The 6732-nt window shown below is 23.6% G+C and overlaps 1 protein-coding gene across 1 annotated transcript in view; it reads left to right on the top strand.

Moving 5' to 3' along the window:
- The first annotated feature begins 1015 nt into the window (after positions 1 to 1015).
- LOC129611240 (acetylcholinesterase) overlaps positions 1016 to 6732 on the top strand; it is a 161909-nt gene continuing 156192 nt past the window's right edge. The window contains exon 1 of the mRNA XM_055524287.1: positions 1016 to 1236. The gene's annotated coding sequence lies outside the window, so the exon portion shown is untranslated. The remainder of the gene's footprint in view (positions 1237 to 6732) is intronic.

Below are 6732 nucleotides of genomic sequence, written 5' to 3'. Positions count from 1 at the left end.
TTAAAAATATTTTATAAAAATCAATGGGAGAAAAGGACAAATATTTAAGGATAATTAAAAATATAAAATTTTAATAAAAAAAAATTTAATTAAAAAAAATTTTATATGTAAAAAGAAAATAAGAAAACTTTACTAATTTACATTATTTTGGAAAATATAAAAACACATAATAGGTATGTGTGTATGTGTTTACGTACATAAATTATATAATATAATTTAAATGGAAAGTATCACTTGTTTTCACTAATACATCTTTAAAAAAACGGGATTTTTTTTTTAAGAAAAAAAAAAACAAACAAAAATATTTTTGAGGTTTTGCAAATTAAAAATACCAAAAAACAAGCAAAGCAAGGAATTTTTTTTTCGTTTTTTTTTTTACATTTTCAGGATATTTTTCATTTATTTTTTTTTATTTTATTTAATAATGTGTTAATATAATACACAACAAATACTTCTACATCAGTAAATACAAATATATGTTTAAACATATAGATACATACATACAGACATACACTCACAAGAAATTACTATAGAAAAAGTTTTCAATTTTGTTTTTATTTTATCTTTTCAATATTACCCTTCATTTCATTTCTCATTAATTCTCAATTTATTTCATTATATACATGTAATTTTTATTTCTCGTTTGAAGAAAACTCATAGTAAATAAACGAAGTTAATTTAAAATAATTCAAATGATTGTAAATAAATTAATTCGATTAAATATTGGATTTTAAATTTTTTCAGAAAATTTTATGGTTTACATTGTAATATTAAAATCAAATAAATTGAACCAAAAATATAATTAGTAATTGACGTGCTTAAATTCAAGAAAATAAAATTAAAAGGCTCAACAAATTAATTTTTTTATTAATATTTACACAATATAAATAAAACTTTTACAAACATAAATTATAAAAGGAAAAAAAAATAAATGAAAACTTTATTGATCTGTATTGAAATTCAAGGAATTAAGTGAAAAATTCAAGGATTAAAACATTATCAAAGAACAAATATTTAATATTCATATTAATGTGTCGAGTTGAATTTATTTTTAATATTAAAGAAGAGAAGAAACTATTAATTAGAAAAATAATTTTTGATTAATTAGCAGAATTCATTAGAATTCAGGTGATTCAAATAATTTTAATTAAACATTTTTTTTTGTTGTTGTTTCAATCGTATTCAGCATTGTGATCCGGTTATTTTTGCAAATAAAATTTTTTCTTTGACAAAAATGTAAGTATAATATGCAATATTGATTTTGATTTTAAAAAATATTCATATTTAATAAGAAATATATACTTACATATAAATAAATAATACAGTAGAGTCAATAAATAAATAATACAGTAGGTTTAGCAATTTTATCGGAATTTAAATTATAATTAAATAAATTTAAGTATATGTTATATGTGCTCAAATAAGCATATGAGGCTCAATTTGTTCACTCATATACACAGACAATGAATATTTTTAAATATAATAAATCATAAAATATAAATATTTTTTGGGTAGCAATCTTTAAATAAATTATACATGATTTTTTGATTAAATCTAATTAATGTTGTATGGTCTAATAAGAAATTTTGTATTACAAGGTTAATATCTGGACGATTAATAATTATGGGGTAGTTATAATGTGATTAAATCTAATAAGTCAAAAGAATCGCATTATATTGAGTAATTTTGATTATTCAGTGATTCTTCTTTTATGATAATATTATATACAGCAATTGAAAGTTTTGCATTTTAAAGCTTTAGTTGATGTACTTTGACGCGAATTTACCTATATATGTAAATACATCTAGTTTATATATGTAAATATATAATAGTAGACTAGTTTCGATTCATTAATTTTTAAATTTTTAATAAAACTATGTAAACATACGTGGAAAAGTTTACAATATCTTAAAAACTTACAGTGTATTAATAAGCATTCAAATATAAAAAAAAATGCATAGCTATAGGGGCTAACGACTACTCTCGCTGATTTGGTTGATAAATATAACTAGTGCTGACTTTTTATTTCGTTCACTTCCTGAATAACGGCGCATCCAAAATTAAAAAGTTACCGAGCTGCCCCTCTAAATGCTTGAAAGTAATGTAGTACATATTAATTAGTAAGATTAATTTTTATGTTAACTGTTATAGTTTGAACTCAACTTGCTAAATGAAAACTTATAAAAAAAAACAAATTATTAATTTTTAAAATAATTTTGTTCAATTTTAAAAATATGTAACTATACTCAAATTAAAAAATCTGGTGTGGTCAGCACATAACTGGCCGCAAGGTTTATTTTCTAGTTTAAAAACAATATTTTACAAGAGTATAGAAATGCGTTTAAAACCCCTCTTCTAAATTTTAAGATCGATAGCATATTTTTAGTTATCATACACAGAAAAATTTAATCTCTTAATGGGGGTATACTTAATGCAATCTGAATTCCCCTAAAAGTTCTTCACTTATTTTTAATATCAAACAAAACCCAAATATTGAATTTCAAATTCCGTCAATTTGCAAAATCGCCACCTATCGAAAGTTCAGTTTTCAAATCCTGATATTCCCGAAAAATTTATAAGCTCATTGTTTTAGCTACCTGAGTTCAAATTGAATTTTCAAGGAAATTGGTAAATATTTCTCTTTACAAGCGGAAAAACGTATTTTTGTTCTGTTGTAAAGGCGCCGTTACTGACACCTGATTTTATCCTAAACTTAGTTATGAGAAAAACATTTCCGCTGAAAATTCCACATGTGAAATTTTGTACCATTACAAGACCTCTCTTATTGTATTTAATGCGCTCGGTAAAACGGGAGGAGATCAATTGTGCATATTTTATATGCAAAGATTACATATGTGTATTATATAAAATATTTTGTAAATAAAATAATACTATTTAATAAAATTGTATTTTATTGAAAATCAAACTTGAAATTGTGATGATATGTGTTTTTTGAGGAAAATTATATACTATAATAAACTATATATGTACAATATGACACGGTGCTTGAGTTTGAGAACTCTAAAAAAGAACATGCGATTATATTGAAATTGCTATGTAACGCAAATCGATTTCTTATTCTTACTTTTATTATATTTATGTAAATAATCGATAAAATTGAATCTTTATATACATGGTGTTACATTATACGTGGTGAATATTTTGAAATCACAATTAATTATAACAGTTCTCAAGAAATAAGGGCTCAAGCAATAGTTATTCGCGTTATGGAAAACGAAGAACCTCATTTAAGAATTTAAGAACCTCAGCTAAGAATTTAAATTTTTTTTCTCTTTAGAGTAGTCAAAGATGTAATTGGAAGATTTTAGACTTGAGTTTGCCTGAAAAACAAAATACTTTTTTAAATTTCATATGAAGGACAGCAAAAAGTACATGGTAATTTGCTTTTGATTGCCAGTAATTTGAGTTACAACAGATAGTTAATAAAAATTCTAAACAGTAAAAATACCATATGTATTTAAATTGTAATCAGAACTTCAATTACCGCATTTTATTATATAACTGTAATTTACTGAGTATTTAGAAAAAGTAGACAAAAAACTGCAGTGGGTAAAAAACCCTTGCATTCTTAGTCAAATGGTGAATTTTCGAAGCAATGACTTTTAACTTAATATCAAACCAACATAACCAAGGGGATGTCTTATGTCAATATTATATTTCTTATTTTACAGATTTACGAAGCAATTGTAATCTACTATTATGAAATTTAACTTAATGGCAGACTGACTTAACGAAAGAGACGTATCACACGTAATAGATTTCATCTAAATCCCAAATATATTGCCAAAAAAATATAATAATTATTGTTTAGGTTCATTTTATGATTTTGTTCAAATAAACAATACTACAAATTGTGTGGCACCCTATACATTTTCGCATTTCTCCCTTTTAGACATACTGTATATTACTGCATATATGAGCTTTGAATGTTAACATGAATTCGTATTATATAAAATATTTGTGTCATTATTATTTTTTTTAGCACTTTTTCAAAAATTATTTTGTAAAAAAGGTCTTATTAGTTAAATTATGTCAGTCCGTCCGCCAGCCCTTGGATGCGTTTATATGACTTTTAGAGTGTAGAACGCTGAAATTTCATAAGTACATAGATTTTTACTAGAAACTTATTTTCGTACAAGAAAATTTTTTACTTATCTCCCAAACTCTAAAAGTTGTACCTCCTTAAAAACCTGAAAATGCAATTTTTTAACTATTTATTGCACTGAATTCATAAGTATTTTTCGAGTTTTGCAAACGCATAACAGTAGTGGCTGGCTTGTTTATTCTCATTTTATATTTGCACATCAGAAAGGCAAAACGGCCGTTAAAATTTACCGTTATCTAAAAAACGCTTTTTCCAAATTTTTGATATCGTGTTTATTCTTGACCGCAGGTTGTAGAAGTCTGAAATTTTTAGACTAGAAATGTTTTTCCTACTCAACTTTAAGTTATGGCTTCTCGAAATTTGTAAAATTTGCATTTTTGACATCTTAAATTTTCGAAACTGCATGCTTGTTCAAATTTCTATAAAAGCAGAAAACTAACGGAAATTTTCATGTCATTAAGAAAAACAATTATTTTTCTTAACTCACCCAATTAACCTATTCGAACATTATCTTAACGCCTCTTTAAATATTTTTTGTATGGTTTTATTTCAAAGAATGTATACATTGCTCATCCTAAATGTATGCAACCTTTGAAATTTATTGGTATATATATAAATGAAAGTAATTTTTTTTTAATTATGTACATAGATTGTTTTTAAAAGCTGTATTTTCACTTGTTGAAGAGAAAATTGCTACATTACAAACCATTGGGTTGACCCAACTTTATTGTATGTGTAGTTTAAGAGAAAAATTAATCAATATAACGTTTCTGTTTTTCTTTTGTATAAATTTTGTTTATGTTTTAAACAAATTTTTACATATACAAAAATTATTTGATAGAGTATATTTTTAAAACTGTATTCAAATATACATACACACATATGTAAGTGCATGCAGATGTGCGTATATTATATAGGTTTGTATACCAAAACCAATATTATAAAAATAACATCAATAGTAAACAAAATAATTTTTTATGCCGGTGGTTTTGTAAGTTTTTATTTTTTTGTTTCAATATTAAATTCTTTTCTTAGGGCTTACATAATAAGAAAAAAAGTGATGCTCATATAAATACTACAAATTAATTTTAATTTTATTTAAAAATAAAACATTGTTTTTGACGTAATATTTTTATAAAATGCTGATAAAAACGATTTCCAAATTAATTTTCAAGAAATTCTGAAAAATTTTCTTGTGATTTATCAATGGGTTGATTTTTAAGGCGAAGATACTAATTAAAAATTTGCGAAAGAATAATAAAAAAATGGCATTAAAGTTAAAGATTGAGTAAAATAAGTTTGAATCAAACCAATGTCAAGTAGCATTTGTTAAAAGAAAATAAATTTTATGTTACAGGAAAAAATTTACCTTTGTCTTTTAAATTAAAGCTTTAAGGGCAAAAAAAATAGATACGTACGTATTTGAAATTTTGAGGAAGGAGAGATATAAAGAAAATAAAATACTAAGAAATATTGAAAGTGTTTACAAAATATAAAGAAAATATTTGGTTCTCCTGTTACTTTCAGAACACGTACAAAAAATAAAATAATTGATTTGCATACTTGCCTTCTATGCAAATTTTGAAACTGATAACACACAAGACCAAGCAATCTGTAAATCAATAACAAATTTTCAAGTGACGTTTGTTATTTAAAAATGAGTAGTTAAAAGTTAGATTTTTGAGAAGATTTTCTAGCCCGTATCCCTCACTTTTAAAAAAACTAAAAACGTCATGGTTTCATGATGAAATTTAAAACCATTTAGCTCAAGCTTATATTGAGGGAAAATTATAATTATATGTATAGCATAATTTCCCGCTATAGTTTTGTTTTTCAATATTTTTGTAAGACTTGTTTTTAAATTGTATTAATTTAATTTTAATTTTCATACTAATTCATGGTATACACACATACATATATAATATACCTATTACACATTATTATTTTATAATTTATACATATTATGTATGCATATAAAATTTCAGTTAATATTATAAATTCAGTCTTAAGAAAATCCAATTTAAAATGATTTTTTTTATATTTTGGTATTGGTATATGGTACATAATATATATATACCATTTACCTGTGCGTATAAAATTCCTGAAAGAAATATTAAATAAAAATTTAAAAATAGAAAAATCAAAGAAGAAATTAAATAAATTTTGGTCTACTGATTAAGGATAACCTGGAAGACAAAATGTTTGTATGTGTTTATTTTATAACGTTCTTACTTGATTTAAGGTAAATATTTAAGATTTTAAATTATTTTTAGTTAATAAATCGTGTCCCATAAGCACCATACTTGTTAGAAGAATTTTTTTTTAGTGAACATTTCTTAAAAACATCTTGTCATATTATACAAGTCAAATAAATACAATATCACGGATTTTTATATTTTTCGCGAGAATTAATTTTTCAGCTTTTTGAATATTTTCTATTGAAATGCTTTTTGGTTGTTATACTTAAGTTTGTTTTTACATTAAAAACATAATATTTTTTATATATTTAGTATTGAAAATTTTTCTTTCTACATAATTTTGTCTTCTTAAGATACGGAAATCTAATTATCCACAAACAAAAAAAATTTTTTTTTGCTGATCTTCTC

The sequence above is a fragment of the Condylostylus longicornis genome, unplaced genomic scaffold, assembly GCF_029603195.1.
Source record: "Condylostylus longicornis isolate FDR11 unplaced genomic scaffold, ASM2960319v2 ptg000004l, whole genome shotgun sequence".
NCBI classification, from domain to species: Eukaryota; Metazoa; Arthropoda; class Insecta; order Diptera; family Dolichopodidae; genus Condylostylus; species Condylostylus longicornis.
This window is presented reverse-complemented; position numbering and strand designations above follow the sequence as displayed.